We start from the raw sequence: 16,561 nt of genomic DNA on the forward strand, positions 1-16,561 counted from the left end.
CAGCTGGAAGTGGCACTCCCAATGGAAGAGCAGCTAGGCGCAGCGTCTCTTGAAGCTGGCTGGAAAGATATTCGATTCGCCATTGGAAGCATCGCCACCTCTGCACTAGGCACGATGCCCCCGGATCAAAGAAACGACTGGTATGACGGCGAATGTGAGCAGTTAGTTGAGGAGAAGAATGCAGCATGGGCGAGATTGCTACAACATCGCACGAGGGCGAACGAGGCACGATACAAACCGGCGCGGAACAGACAAAACTCGATTTTTCGAAGGAAAAAGCGCCAACAGGAAGATCGAGACCGCGAAGAGACGAAGCAACTGTACCCCTCCAATAACGCACGAAAGTTCTACGAGAAGTTAAACCGTTCACGTAAGGGCCATGCGCGTGGGTAATTACCAAGGTCTGGGAGGATGAGGTTCTGCCGCAGGAGTGGATGGAAAGTGTCGTGTGTCCCATCTACAAAAAGGGCGATAACCTGGATTGTAGCAACTACCACGCAATCCCATTGCTGAACGCCGCCTACAAGATATTCTCCCAAATTTTATGCCGCTGACTAATACCAATCGCAAGAGAGCAATACCAGGCGGAATTTATGGGTGAACGCTATACCACAGATCAGGTGTTTTCCGTACGTCAGGTATTGCAGAAATGCCGCGAATACAACGTGCCCACACATCATCTATTTATCGACTTCAAAGCCGCATATGATACAATCGATCGGGACCAGCTATGGTAGCTGTGTGGCATTGGACAGGCCTAGCATGCATGTGTCAAATGACAGATCCTGTCAGTCATCGTGAGTATACACATTCACGGGCAGTCAATCCCACCTTCCTCGCGAGTGCAGCAGTGCAAACATGATGGGTGACAAATATGCGCGATGTTGAATTGCACATTTGGCGATCCTGCCAGGAGTGCATAAACATATTTCGCATGAAGTCACCCATCATGTTTATAGAAGTGTGTGAAAAAAAAAAAACAATTTCGGACGTAGCCGAAAAAGTAAAGGCAGCGGTGCTTTTTGCATCGGTAAGAAGAGTGACGATTATGTTTTAGTTTTTTGTATTTAAACACTCTTTATAGAGGTTGCTGATGTTCAATCACCTCTCTCTTTCAAGCGCCTAGGAAGGATAGGGTTTGTTTTCATCGGGAAACGTTTCCCGTTTTGTTATAATGTTTAAATATTTAAATGTTTTTTTATTCCAATAGTTTGAATTATCAAGAACACGTATTTGAATAGTCCTTCGAATGTGCAATGGATTGGAAAGTGTTACAGAAAATTTTCTACTTTGTTGATAGCTAGTGTTGGCTAAGTTTCGAAAGACCGGGGTACTTTTTGACTGTTTTTCAACTATCCTTTGGGAAAATTTAAGGTGCAATTTGAGATGGGACTTGCGAACAGGGATGCCAGGGGATATTTTCAAATGTCTTCACAGTTGAGTAAAAATGTCTTCAAATGTCTTCAATATCAAAATTATGATTATCAGTGAAAAAATTTCAAAATCCAATAGATTTGTAATTTCAATCATCTTCTTTTTTTTGTATCGTTTATTTTTACACACTCAAATTGTTAGAATTCAAGAGAATATTCTTTTAAATCTTCATGAGTAATGACTTTCATGAGCGAAATGACTTTCCCTTGGATTTCCTAATGAGTCTTTAAATATAATTCCAACGGATTTTTCTAACTGAATTTCCTTGTGGAATTCTTCTGAATTTATTTTTGAAGAATTGCCTGTAGGGATTCGAAAAAACTCACCGTGAAATGGCCAATACCGACTTCCATAATGATCTGAAAAAAACTTCCATAAGATTTTCTGAAGAAATTTCCGGAAGATTTCTGGAGAAACTTCAGGATAAACTCTGGTGGATTTTTCGTAGAAAGAATTCCCTGAAGGAATTTCCGGAGGAATTGCTGTTGGAACATCCAAAGGATTTTCTGAAGGAACTTTCAGATAAATTTCTGAAAGAACTTCCGGATGAAATGCTAATGGAACTTCTGGAGGAATTACAGGAGAAATTCCGGAGGGATTTTCTGGAAGAATTTCTGAAGGATTTTTCTGAACAATTCCAGGAGGATTTTCCTGTGGACTTCCTGAAGTATTTTCCTGATCAATTACTGAAAGGGTTTCTGAAGAAATATCTGAAGAAACTTCCGGAAGAACTTCTGGATAACTTTTTGGAGGAACTTCCTGAGGTATTGCTCAGGAATATTGCGCAGGAATTTCCGGAGGAAATATCAGAGAAATTCCAGAGTATAGTTCAAGAAGTATTATTGGAGAATCTTTCGGCAACATTCTCGGAGCATCATCAAGAGGAATTCCTGGAGAAACTACCGAAATGATTCTTAGAGGAATTTCCGAACGAATGCCTGCAGGAGCTTCGAGAGCAATTCCTGAAAGATCTGCTGAAGGAAGTCGTGAAAGAAACAAACTGAGGAATTTCTGAAGGAGCGACTGGAGGAATTTCCGACAGAATTCTTGGAGGATCTAACGGAGAAATTTCTGGACGAACTTATGGAGGAGCTGCTAGAGGTACTTCCAAAGGAAACTCTGGAGAAATTGTCTGAAAAATCTCTAAGAAATTGCTGGACGAATTCCAGGAGGAATTTCATGGGAAATTTCAGAAAGAATTCCAGAGATGTATTTACTGGAGAAATTCTTAGAGGGATTCCCAGTTAAAGTACTGGAAGAGTGACCATAAATATTTCTTGAAAAAATATCAAAGGAATTCAAGGAAGAATTCAACCATGAACTGTAACGAGTTTACGCTGAACTTTCTACTGAGTCTTTAATGAAAACTCTGGCGGTTTTTTTTAGGAAATTCCTCTGATTTTTTTTCAGAATTTTCTTCTGAACAAATAAAAATAATTTACGGTGGCTATTCTGAGAAATATCCATTTAATTCCAGAACAATTTCAATTTCTTGTAGACATCCGTAAGAATTTTCTATGAGAACTAAAGAAAATTTTCTGAAAATTTTCGTTTAAATGTGGTACCGTCAACTGGGGGGAAGATGATCATTGAGGTGAAGATGATCATTTGATGTGTCAGTCAAAAGTGCCAAATTTTTTTATGAAACGGTAATCAACAATATTCTCCGTTCAAGTAATGTCACCGCTAGGTAGAAAACCGAGTTTTTCGATTATAATCATGAAAATGTATTTTTTGGAAGAAAGAGAGAGATAGTCATAAATGACTCTATATTCGTTTCAAATATTGACTTCGTATACTTCTTTACGTAGTAAATTCAACATTCATACAAATAACCTAGTGTATTTTGACTACTAGGTCATAATTATTTTAGTAGAGCTGTCTTGATCAACTTCACCCCAAACCAGATTACTCAAAAAATGTGTGATAATTTAATTTATTTTAATAAATGCGAATGCATTTCAGAAAACTAAAGTTGTTGATTATTGCAACGTATAGCAGTACATGTTTTGAAAATATTTGTTTCGATTTAAAATATAGACACACATTGTTATTGCATGTTTTGTCTTAAAAATGATCATCTTCCCCCCAGTTGACGGTACATTGAAAATCCGAAGAAACATCCCTTAACTTCCAAATACAAATGATACTCCGGATTTGTATTTGAAAGACAGACAGACAGACAAATTTAGACAAATTTCTTCTAGAAATAAACATGAATTCTTTGTAGGAGTTCAGATGATTTTGCTGCAAGAACTTGAAAATAATTTTGTGGAAATAAAGATGAATTTCTCGTTTAAATTTTGGGGGAATTCCTTTACTGCCCATACTGAAATTATTATAAATTTCCAATATAAATTGAAAAGAATTTCCAATTTCAATTCTCTTGAAATTTTATGAGAAATTCCTCGGACTAGATTGATAGATTTCGTAAACTAATAAATTACTGTAAAACTAAACACTTAAATGATAATTTTAACAATTACTCACATAGATCTGACCCCGACGTTAAACTGAGGGGCATTTTTAGTGCCAAAAGTCAACATAATCAAGGCCAATTATGTTTCCTTTAAATGCAGTGACCATTCTCAGTACCAATCAAATGAATGAATATGTCAAAATGAAAACTCAGTAAGTCATTCTACGTTTTGAATAGTCATGCGACGTTTGTCTGAAGTTGCTTCGTGAAGGTGATTATTTTATGCTCTGCTGGGAATATCGAAAAGATCAGATGAATTATAAATGTATGGAAAAAAATGGTTCCAGCCCAACAACTCATAATAAAATTCTGTCTTTTTCTGCCGTTTGAAATAAATTAAATTGGTCATTGCGTTCTGATACAATGATTGAAATACCTTTTTAGCAGACACGTCGAAAACGCCACCGCTACCAAGGAAAATTTAAACGAATGCTGCCATCGGGAATTTTTTAACCAGCACATAACAAAAATGTGTTGCAATTGTCAACCTTATCAACCGGCTAGTGTAAATGTGTTTTTACGTTTGAAATTTTAAGAAACATTAGTCTATTATGTATAACTTTTGAAATATTTATATGATCTGCATATAGAAGTCACAAAATTCATAAGTTGGTCATCAAATTATATTTTCTATTCGCTGGCTTATTGATTGTCTTCAAGTATCTTCAAATAAGAAGGTAAGTCTTCAAATATTTTGAAAAGTCTTCAAATATTTTGAAAAGTCTTCAAAATGTCTTCATGAAATAAATGTCTTCACAGAAATTCAAATGTCTTCAAATCGAAGACATGTCTTCAAATCTGGCATCCCTGCTTGCGAAGAGAAAATGTAATGTCATCTACATTCAGCCAAACGTTACCACGAAATATCAGATGCATCTACACGTAAAAAAAATTAATGTTGTTTATTATTAATATTTCTAATACTTTTTTGTCAAAGCAGGCGCTTAATGACATGTATAAGAAAAAACTTATACATCGCATTAGTCACATACATTCGGAAACTTATACTTTTCATTAACTTATGAATGTTATTAGCTTTTTGATACGGGATCATTCATTAGGTGGCATAATGAAGAGTATAAGTATTTTCGAATGGTTTTTTGCCATAACATATAAGGTTATTTTTTTACGTGATAGCATCTTGAATACAATATTTTGAATTACCTTTGATTTTCGAAGATTTCTCCCTTTTGAAGAGTATTCGCACAAAGCCGTGATGACTGATATCAAGACAAAATTTTCAAAACGACTTATCTGCTTTTGTAAACATAGATTCAAACGACAAAAGCAGATAAGTCGTTTTGAAAATTTTGTCTTGATATAATATCGTTATGAATGTGTTTTACTCCGATATGAAAACCATTGTGAGACATAAAAACACTTTCGCAAATTGGAAACACTTATAGCGCTATGAAAGGTCGGTCAACTGTAATAAGAAGAAGAATAAAAGACAAAGCTATGAAAAGGAAGAATCGTTTTCGCATGCGACAAAGTTCAATAAAGAGAGCTTGATTGGTATAGCTGAAGATGAATCACAGTGCTATGCGGTGAATGTCTCTGCGTTGGTGGAACGCCCGTAAGAAGAACGGTGTTATTGTGGATCGGAATGATCACAATTCTGCGTGGTGGGACGCCTGCATTCAAGTGTTCCTTCCTCTGCGTTGGTGGGACGCACGCAAGAAGAATGGTGTTATTGTGGATCGGAGTGATCACAATTCTGCGTGGTGGGACGCCCGCATTCAAGTGTTTCTTCCTCTGCGTTGGTGGAACGCCCGCAAGAAGAACGGTGTTATTGTGGATCGGAATGATCACAATTCTGCGTGGTGGGACGCCTGCATTCAAGTGTTTCTTCCTCTGCGTTGGTGGGACGCCCGCAAGAAAAACGGTGTTATTGTTGATCGGAGTGATCACAATTCAGCCAAGCAAGAGTCTCTTGCGCAGCGATGGTCGATGACCTTCAAGTAGTTTGGTGTTGTGGATCCGAAATGTCACATGTACACAAGAGGATTGATTTAACTGATATTAAATATTCGGCCATGATTTGGAGCTGTCCATCGACCTTTTTTTGGTTACGGTATCTGGTTTTTGTTGCTGGTTGTTTCACAAATGTGAATGCACACCCGCATAAATATAAACGATCTACTGTACTGTAATTATTATTCATATGAATTAAGCATTACGGTTACCATTTATGTAATAATAGACTTAACATATAATTGTAAGTTTTTCTAAAACGAATACTGTACAGCATTTTGGAACAACGGCACCATATGCAATAATTTTACAATATATTGCTTGTTTATAATTTTTTATTATCCATGTTAGATTTTCTTTAGGAAGAAAATCATAATTAACTGTAATTAGCCATCAACAGATACAGTAACAATACTGAATGTAGTTATAATATAATGATGTAACCTTCGAAGCTAATATTATTCCGTTGTGATTACACACATACATTTAAAAATCATATGGTTCAATGATAAAATTACGTTAAGTGCTTTTCTTCCGCAATACGTGTGCGTATCTCTGGACAGACATACGACTGCCATGTTTTATTTAGATGTGACGAAAGCTTGTTTGTTTAAACGAGACAGTCGCTAAGTTTTTGTAGTGCAATATTTTGTTTTATTTGTTGCAACAAGAATAAGGTAATAATATAATCAAGTTCATTTTTACATTATCATTTCAGTTTCTAAACATGTAAATTATTAATACTGGTATTGTTTCACAGTTTCCAACAGGAAGAAAAGGATGCAGATCCCCAGGTCCCAAAACGATACAACATTGTGTCGCAGGATCCGCAAAGGCCAGGAAAATGATGTGGCTGACCTTTTCCAAGGAACTGATGAAGGTTTGTGATTACACTATCGAATCGATGCCAATCCGCAAGCACTGGTTGTGCGTGGCCTACACGGGCCACCAGGTCTGTAATATTGTGCAAGTTCACTTTGAAAAGTTGTCGTTCGTTGGACGAAGCGGGGAAGGTCAACAGTACGAACATTTACACGTCGAAGTGCCTGAAGACCCTGGATCGCCGTACCGCTGGACATTGCGCGATGCTGTTCAAGGAAAAAAACAAGAACACCGAGGAAACGGATGCGTCTTCTGCCATGGAACAAGTTCCTAATCTTCCGGTCTTCTATACTGTTGCTTTCGTTTATGTGTGAAAAAAACACGGAAATAATTTTAAATGGAAAAGTACCATAATTCATATACAGGTAATTTTCGAATAATAAAACATAATTATCATGTAACATAATTGTTGTGTTTTCATTAAATAAATGAAAAAATATCAATATCTGTTCCCGAGGCTGTTCCTACTAATTGAAGATAAGAGATACGGTCCGTCGATTTATTTTCATGTATCATTCTACTGTATCCACATTACATCCCATACTGTTTCAACTGGAAACATGGATTGTAACTGAACTATATCACATAATGTGTGTCGAAAAAAATGTACTGGAAAATGCCCTTTTTTGTACAGTAATTATACTTAACCGCCCATTACCCACGTGGTTGATTAGCCAAACACAATATAACATACTGTGTGAACCATTTATGATGAGGTTAGCTTATCATAATTATAAAGAGCAATCGGAATAGTAGGAGTGACGTTATTTATCGTCATGAATGATCTGGGAGATGGTCCAATTATGGTTTACAATTATGCGGGCAGTACATTGGACGTGTGTTCGGAAAAAAGGAGAAGTGGTAGTGATTTGAAGTACACGTGAAATGTTACTTCACGAGTTGTGAGTACAATTGCGAGTCGAGACGCCCACTGCATGGGAGTTCCTTGAGAGTGGTTTCCCATATTTATGTGAGCCACCATTTAAGTGTGTTCTTCGATTATGAAATGAGATGCACGCAATACAATGGAGTGCCGGGAATGATTGTTTGCTGCAAGATGCTTTTGTATCATGATGAGAGAGTAACCGGATGATACATGATATCTCGCAGGTGTTATTTTTTTGATGCAGAAGAAAAGGGTTAATGCATTTTTTTTGGCGAAGAGGGGAGATGTGTGGCATTGGACAGGCCTAGCATGCATGTGTCAAATGACAGATCCTGACAGTCATCGTGAGTATACACATTCACGGGCAGTTGATCCCACCTTCCTCGCGAGTGCAGCAGTGCAAACATGATGGGTGACAAATATGCGCGATGTTGAATTGCACAGTAGCTAATGCAGGAAAACGGATTTCCGGATACGTTGATACGGTTGACCAAGGCGACGATGGATCGTGTGATGTGCGTAGTTCGAGCTTCAGGGGCATTCTCGAGTCCCTTCGAAACGCGCAGAGGGTTACGGCAAGGTGATGGTCTTTCGTGTCTGCTATTCAACATCGCATCGTGACTAAATCGGGTCACACATAGGCTACTGCGATCTATGTACAACATGTGTGCTGCTCGGGACAGCAGGCAAGGTGGACCGATCAGGTGAAGGACGATTTGCGGACCCTCCGACGACTGCGGGGTTGGCGACGTGCAGTCAAGGGCCAAGCTGAATGGAGAAGACTTTTATGTACAGCATAGGCTACTCCGGCCTTAGTCTGGTAATAAATAAATAAAAGGATACATTCGTACCAAAAATCGTTGTAGCTAAATTTTCAAATGGCTATATCATTGTGTCTAAAGGTGTTTAATTTTTCGCTGGACCTGTGGGAGTAAAGCAACGGATTCTAAAAAAAGGTAAGGCTCCGAGTGTTTTTCTTTCATTTGCATCCCAAATCAAGACATATGAGATGTTGAAGAATCTCCAAATTGTCCTCCAATTGTTTTTGAATCAAATTATCTGCCCAATCAACCACGACTTCCATGATGTCTCCAGCCGTGATATCTACCAAATAATGCCTTCCGAATATTTGTCTTTTATTTACGTCTCAGATCCAGACATATGAGATGTTGAAGGATCTTCAAATTGATCTAGAGTTTGAATCAAATGGTCTACCGAACCAACCACGTCTTCCATGATGTCCCCAGCCGCGATATAAACCCAATTATGTCCTCCGAGTATTTGTCTTTCATTTGCATCTCAAATCCAGGCATGTGAGATTTTGTGAGATCTCCAAATTGTTCTGGAGTTTGAATCAAATAGTCTTTTTTTTTTATTTTGCAAGGGAGAATGCATTTACACACTAACCCAGTACACGTGCATTGTAGTTGCCAAACTACCACACGGAAGTGTACTGGAGTGTCGGACCATACCGGTAATACCGACTAAACTCCCTTGGGCTCCATCATCGTTTCCCCCAGGAACTACCTCCCAGTACTACTTCTGGAAGATGGCAGTACTAAACGTACTCGCTCATTCTCGCTCACACAGGCACCCGTCCCATGCGAGTCTGACTTGGGTGCTCGCTCTATCGCACCCTCAAACACACCCTACATACTCTGTTGCACCTCTGTCATGCCATGTGGGTCTAACTTGTATGCCCACCCAAATCCTTGATTCGTGCTCATGCACTCCATGCTTGCACACACGCTAACGCTCCTATGGGTCTGACTTGTGTGCCCACCCTTCTCATGCCGTGCGGGTCTAACTTTTGTGCCCACCCTTCTCATGCCATGTGGGACTAACTTGTATGCCCACCTTTATCGTACCATGTGAGACTGCTCACCTCTTTCATTCAGTTCGCGCTGACACATACTACTCGAGTCATTCGACCTAACACTCCCTCTGGCATCCCTTGTGGGACGTTTCGCTTAGGATCCCACTTCTGACATACCATGTGAGTCTGACTCACCTCGTTCACGCCATATGAGACTAGCTTAACACGACTCAACTCATTCCTTTCGTACCATGTGAGACTGACTTGGATGCTCACCCACACTCCTCTGCCACGCCGCGGGGTATCAGTAGTCACAGGAACCAACATTCCTGCGCTGCTCCTGAATCAAATCAAATGGTGAATAAATCAAATGGTCTACGGAATCAATAATGACTTCCATGATGTCTCGAGTCACTTTCTGGGCTTTTGGGCTCTGTCTCTGAATGGTTCACAAACGGATATGTTTTTCTATAGCAAAACAATTTTTTGATCGTTGTTATTCTCTATGCGACCGCCTTTTTAAGAATTTATGTTTTTCGAATGTATTTACGAACCATGTTGAATTCTGGAGAAAATATTACTTTTAATTGCGTTTTGAATCGTTATTTCAACTTGCCCCGCATCACGCATTTCTATGTGCTCCGATGGGTTGAAAATGCGGAGCAATTTTAAGCGACCAAAATACAAAAATCTTCCATCGATTTTTCTTAATTATTATGCTTATTCAACATTCAATGTTTACTTACCGTGAAAATTTGATGAAAAAACAATGGGCAAAAAATAAACAATGGCCGGTGTTGCTGTTAGTAGCTGCAATCTGCCTGGAATGGCAGTCATAAGGTGCGTTAAGGGGAGTAGTTTGTTGAAAAAATATTCAGGGAATTCTGTCATTTCCGATCAAAATTACAGCTTCCGTTTCAACTTACCTCGGTGTACCTTACTTCAAGCTTCCCTCAAATGGTAAAAAGAGTGCATTACTGTCCGTTGGTCCATAAAGGTCTTCCTCTGTCTGCTTCGTTGTGTTTAAGTGTGTCCCTTCGAGCTGGGGTAGCGTTGCGCACCTCGTCTCTAAACGAGCAAACAATGAAACTGTCATACGAAAGAGCTGTCGAAAGGAGATGCGCAATGAGGCCCATGGTTTAAGGTCACTCCTGACGGAATCCAAGTTTCAAAGTGCTCGCGTTTTCATTTGACATTTTTAGTAAGTTTTTACGATTCCATCTTGGAAGTTGCTAAAAAATAAACGATTTCATTTTTATTTTGAATATTACAGTAGTGTTCACAACTGACAATTTTGCGTTAAAAATAGGTTGCGTTCTGAATATGCCAATCAGACTTCCAGTGATGCATATGCCTGATTTGATACGCTTAAAACAAGCAATTTTATGTTTTTGTGAGCTCTCTAATTGATGCTAATTTAATTGTTCCATCTTCATCAGTTCATGGCTTGGCAAACTGCATTGCATATTTTTTTCCTATTAAAGTTTTTTTGCGATTCCCTACCAGAATCTTTGCATGATGTATGTATGTATGCTTGCCATGCTTGCACATTCTGCAACTATTGATCAACAAATGCGACTGCACATGTTATGCGCGCCAAACGTAGAAACAGGCACGGGAACAACAGCAAACATTGAATACATCATATTAATAAATTTTGCATAAATTTTATACACCCTCGAATCCCGTAGCTTTGACGGCGAATGAGCCGCAAAATATACACTCTGTGGCATATGTGCGGAAGAATAGAGGAAATCAACTCGGCAAACGGCGGCAGAAAAAATCTGGTGCCCGCGGCAAAGTTGCTTCTGTCCTACTGGCACCTACTGGTGCCAACGCGGAATCGCAAGCAACTCCATCGAATGAGTGGCCTAATACCCACTGTTAGCGGGCGTGAGACGAAGTCGCAACGTGTGTAACACAGTTGGCAAAACGTGACTGGCATTGAAATCGGACAACATAAAAATTAAAAAAGAAAATGTCGGATTAATGCATCTAGTGGTGATGGTACCTTTCCCGTAGGTTATTTTTATTAAGCTTACATCTACACATGTAACATTGAATTAACAATTTTATCAGAAAAAAAAATTAAGCTCTTTTAGTGGAATGTCTTCAGCTGTCTAAGACGAGTTCAGTACTTTCCATTTAATTCCACTACGTTTTGTTATCTTTACAGATACGTATTTCGACCTCAACTGTGAGGCCGTTTTCAGTGTTTCGTACTTGACTCGACTAAGTACTAAACTCGTCTTAGACAGTTGAACAATTTTATGCCACAATACACGGTTTGAGACCACATCTCTCCATCCTCGGTTGCGCCCCATACTCGCCAAGTCGTTCTTCTCCTGATCTGTCAACTTCGCTCGCTGCACTCCACGCCTTCTTGTTCTGAAGCGAACACCATCCTTGCAAGTCCATCACCTTGTCGTAGTTCCCGGTGGAACTTGAATGTACTGGAGAGTTCGCCCGAAATCTTCACACAGTTGTACATACCATCCATCGTTGCTTTTAAAATGGTAATCACTCGGAGGTTCTTACATTCTAGTTTGTCTTGTAGATGCAACTGTTGGAAATCTATACGTCAAAAGTAGCCCATTATTGCTGTCATTCTGTTTAGAATTTTAGACTTGCACTAGTTATTTTAGACACACAGGGTCATACTTGAAGGAAATCAAAAGGATAAAAAAATGCGCAGTCTGGGATTCAAACTCACGACCTTCAGATCAAGAGCTCTTGTACTCGTCCACTGCAGTATTATTACACATTGAAAACCAAAAAACTGGTCGATCCTAGATCATTGCGGGAACTGGCGGAACCTTCGGGTGAAGGTGGTCTCGATGAAGTCAATACCAAATTTTCAAACGACTTATCTGTTTTTGTAAACGAAGATTCAAACGTCAATTTGACGAATCTGATAGCACCAACACCATCAACAGGTAGCCGAATCCAGCCTTCTCCTACGTATTGATGGGGTTGGTTTGCGTGGAATGGCTATCAACTATTGCGTGGAATGGCTCGGCCTGACTCCCTCCCTCCCCCTACAACGTTATGTAATTTGTGAAAGGCCCCTAACTCTGTGGCCTTGAAAAATACCGCTGGCTTGGAGAAGAAAAAAAAGATTCAAATATATTCGTGATGTTTATTGAGTTAAGACAAAAACGCCGTCTTTGACCAGAGGTCGTATAGACTGAACATTCAACACCTAGCATGAGACGGCGTACAGGATACATAATACCTAGTGGACTAGTGGAAAAATTTTCGATCACGAAAAGTTTCCTCCTTACCGGGCGAGAATTGAACCCACGCTCCATAGCACATGCGTGTATACGATTGACGTCGCTAACCGCACGACCACGAAGCCCAGAAAAGTAAGAACTGTAAACCATTTTCCAGCTGTCTTCCAAACGCACTAACACCACAATCATCTTTCAGCGCTGATGGTAACTTACTCAAGTTTTACAGGTACAAATTTTATCAGGGCGACGATCTCTTTGAACAAATTGTTCCAGATGCTTCTGCAAGGACCCCCCAGCGATTTTGGGATTTAATGGAATTTAATTAAATATTGCCAATCTCGCCTTATAACAGGTAGTTTTTAATGTTTTTTGCTAGCTATCTGGAAAGATTTCCAATAGCTTTGCGAGCAAAGGCGTAGGATTGCCAATTCGGATATGGCGAGTTCGATTCTCGGTCTGGTCTAGGATGTTTTCGGGTTGGAAACATTCTCGATACACTGGGCATAGTGTATCCATTATATTTGCCACACAAGACACACACTCATGCAATGGCGGGCATAGCAAAGCTTTCAATTAATAAATAAGGAAATGCCATTAGAATACTAAGTTGAAGTTCAGGCCAAGTTCCAGGTGGAATGTAGAGCCATTGGAGAAGAAGAAGAAGAAGAAGAAGAAGAAGAAGAAGAATAAGAAGAAGAATATCTAGGAGATTTTGGACATTGATTTGAGTCACTGAGGGTATTAGCGGCTCAAGTTATGTAAACGATGGACACGTCCAGGATTAAACATCTTATTTCTTCATAATAATCATACCCTACCTCTAAATTTTTTCCATAAAAATTGGGAAATTGCCAATAAAGAAATCAGGGTATGAGCAATAAATAAATTTAAATATTTTACAAATAATGCCAAATTTCCAAAAACAATTGAAAGTTTTCCGCAAAACAAAAATAAAAAAGCACTTTTAAAAACAGAATTGCAATTATGGATAAAAAATAGAATTTTCCAAAAAGATATCAATATTCCACGTTCCACGGAAAAAATACAAAATTTCCATAAATAAATCAATATTAGAAATAAACAACTACAAAATATTCCACAAAATAAATATAATTTTTCCATTAAAATTTTGTCCACAAAATAATTAATAAAGAACAATTAAAAAATATGAAAATTTCCATAAAGAAATATAAAATAGTAATAAAACTGGGCATTTTTCTATAGATGACCCCTTCTTTAAAAGCGTTGAAAGTTAATGGAAAATTTTATCAATTTTATTGCTTTTTGTATTTTTTATGTAAATATTCTTTGATTATTTTGTGGACATTTTTAAATTTTGTAATTGCTTATAGCTATGGAAAATTCGTCTTTTATAATTGCAATTTTTGTTTTTATTTTTGTTTTTTCTCAATTGTTTATGGAAATTTTGCCTTTTTTGTGTATACTTTATATGTATTTGTAGCTCATACTCTGATTTCTTTTTTGGAAATTTCCTAATTTTTTATGGAAAATTTCTTATTCTTAGTTTTCGAAAGGAAAGTGCTGCGTACCATCTATGGTGAGGTGCAGATGGCGGACGGTACGTGGAGGAGGCGAATGAACCACGAGCTGCATGAACTGCATCCATCGTTCACACCGCGAAATGTCGGGCAGTAACCCGGTGAAAATTCTCGACAACGATCCGACGGGAACAAGAAGGCGAGGTGCGCAGCGGGCAAGGTGGATCGATCAGGTGGAAGATGACTTGCAAACGCTCCGTAGACTGCGTTGTTGGCGACGTGTAGCCATGGACCGAGCCGAAAGGAGAAGACTTTTATACATTTTATACAGAAAAGCGCACAGGCAACTTCGGCCTTAGTCTGAATAAATAAATAAATGAATTCTTATTCTTCATGAAAATTCTATTTTGCTATTTTGCCAATCGTAGGCGTAACCAAGCTAGGCTAGTACTCTACCCAAGTAGCATTTTTGGTTTTATAACGGCCTTGAAAACCATTATTTGCTCTACAAAAGCTCTATAAAACCAGAATAGAACTAAAATGTTACTAGGGTAGTCTAGTCGACACATATACAGCCAGGGGTGGCATTGCGCATCTCGACTCGAAACTAGCAAACCATACAAACTGTTATGCGAAGAGCTGTCGAAAGGAGATGCATCTCGAATCGTATCTCTTGATTCGAGAAAACGGCGGCATTATGTATTTCGTTCGTCTTCATCCATGCGCAGTACAAGATTTCGAATGGTGCCGTACTAGCTTATCGAGTATGCTTCGTCAAACGGGATGTAAACAGAGAGAATAAGAGAAAGCTGTCTCCGTGTTTAATCTCGAGACCATTTTGAGCGCATGCGCGATGTAAGCAAACAGACAGAATGAGAGAAACACATCCGTGAAATAGGTTAATCCTAAAATTTGTCCCAGAGTTGCGCATTTTTGTTAACATTCCCGGTATTGGTGAGTTATATGTGGAGTCAATAGTGAAAGTCCTCTATGACTTACCAAAAGGTAATCACAATCTTTTTTAGAAATATTGTTAACGGCATGTTACGTCTACAATCGACAGCAAAAGTCCTCTTTCATCGCCAATAATTGCACCAAAACGGTTCTCCGGGAAATTTGGGACATCTGCTAAAATGATTTATTCCAGAGCTTTATCCCAGAGCTCCACATTTTATTTCGAAAACAAGTAATTGTGCAATCAATAGTGGGAATTTTCTGTGACGCCTGAATGTCCACTAAACGGTCTTCCGGGAGATCAGGAATATCAGCGAAAATGGTCAATTCTAATAGTTCATCCCACAGCTGTGCTAATTCTCGCTTTCACTCATATGGGGGAATTATGTATGCAATCAATAGTGAAAATACTCCGCGATTTGCAATGACAATAAATGTCGAGTCAAAGAAAGAAATACTGAAGACGGCCTTACTGTCCAGGTCGACATACATATATGTCAAAGGTACAATTAATTCTGAATGAATTTTCTTAACAATAATAAAAAGTCTTTCGTAAAATCCGGAGCATCCGTAGAAGTGACCAATTATAAAAGTAAGGGTAATATATCATTATTTGCCAGCGACGGTGGCGTGGCGGCGTTCCTCTTTAAATTCCTTCGAAGCTTCTCCAGAAGCTCTGGAAGTTCTTCCAGAACTTCCTCCAAAAGTTCCTCCGGTAATCCCTTCGGAAGTTCATCAAGTAGTTTTTCGGAAAGTTCTTAAAGTCATTCCTCTAGAAGTTCTTCCAAGAATTCATCCAGAAGTTCCTTCGCAACTTCCGCCAGACGTTCATCAAGTAATTCCTCGGGAAGTTCCTAACGGGAAGTTTAACTTTTAAAATGGGCCACTTTTTCGGATGTTGTGGATTTTCTAGAGGGCCTTCCGATGACCGCTCGAGAGTAGAACTGTGCGCCGCCGCGCCACGCCGCCGCCGCCGACACTTATTGACGTACGCCGACGCCGGTCAAGGTGTCGGCGGCGCGCCATACGCCGGTTGGATCCACGCCGCCGAATTTCGTATTTTACGCCGATGTTTGGCCAACACAAAAATCACATTATGCAGTGCGTTTGGATCTGCCGAAACAAGGCAACCTATCAGGCATTGAATAAATAGCTATTACATCTTTAGCAGATTTGTTTGCTTTTATCCATTATTGGTTGGTTCATCATCTTTTTAAACGTTTGATTGTTACTTATCTTAATTGATCCAGTGCTTATAAACGCGGCTACAAATCAACACCATAACGAATGTTGGATTTGGATTCCCAGTCTGATAGGATTTTTTAGCTTCGCTGGGTAAGAAGTATCATTCTGTTAGCCTCGTGACATGCAAATGTGAAAATGGTCTTTTGGCATCTGGAG

This window comes from Armigeres subalbatus, chromosome 1 (assembly GCF_024139115.2).
Source record: "Armigeres subalbatus isolate Guangzhou_Male chromosome 1, GZ_Asu_2, whole genome shotgun sequence".
Taxonomy (NCBI): Eukaryota; Metazoa; Arthropoda; class Insecta; order Diptera; family Culicidae; genus Armigeres; species Armigeres subalbatus.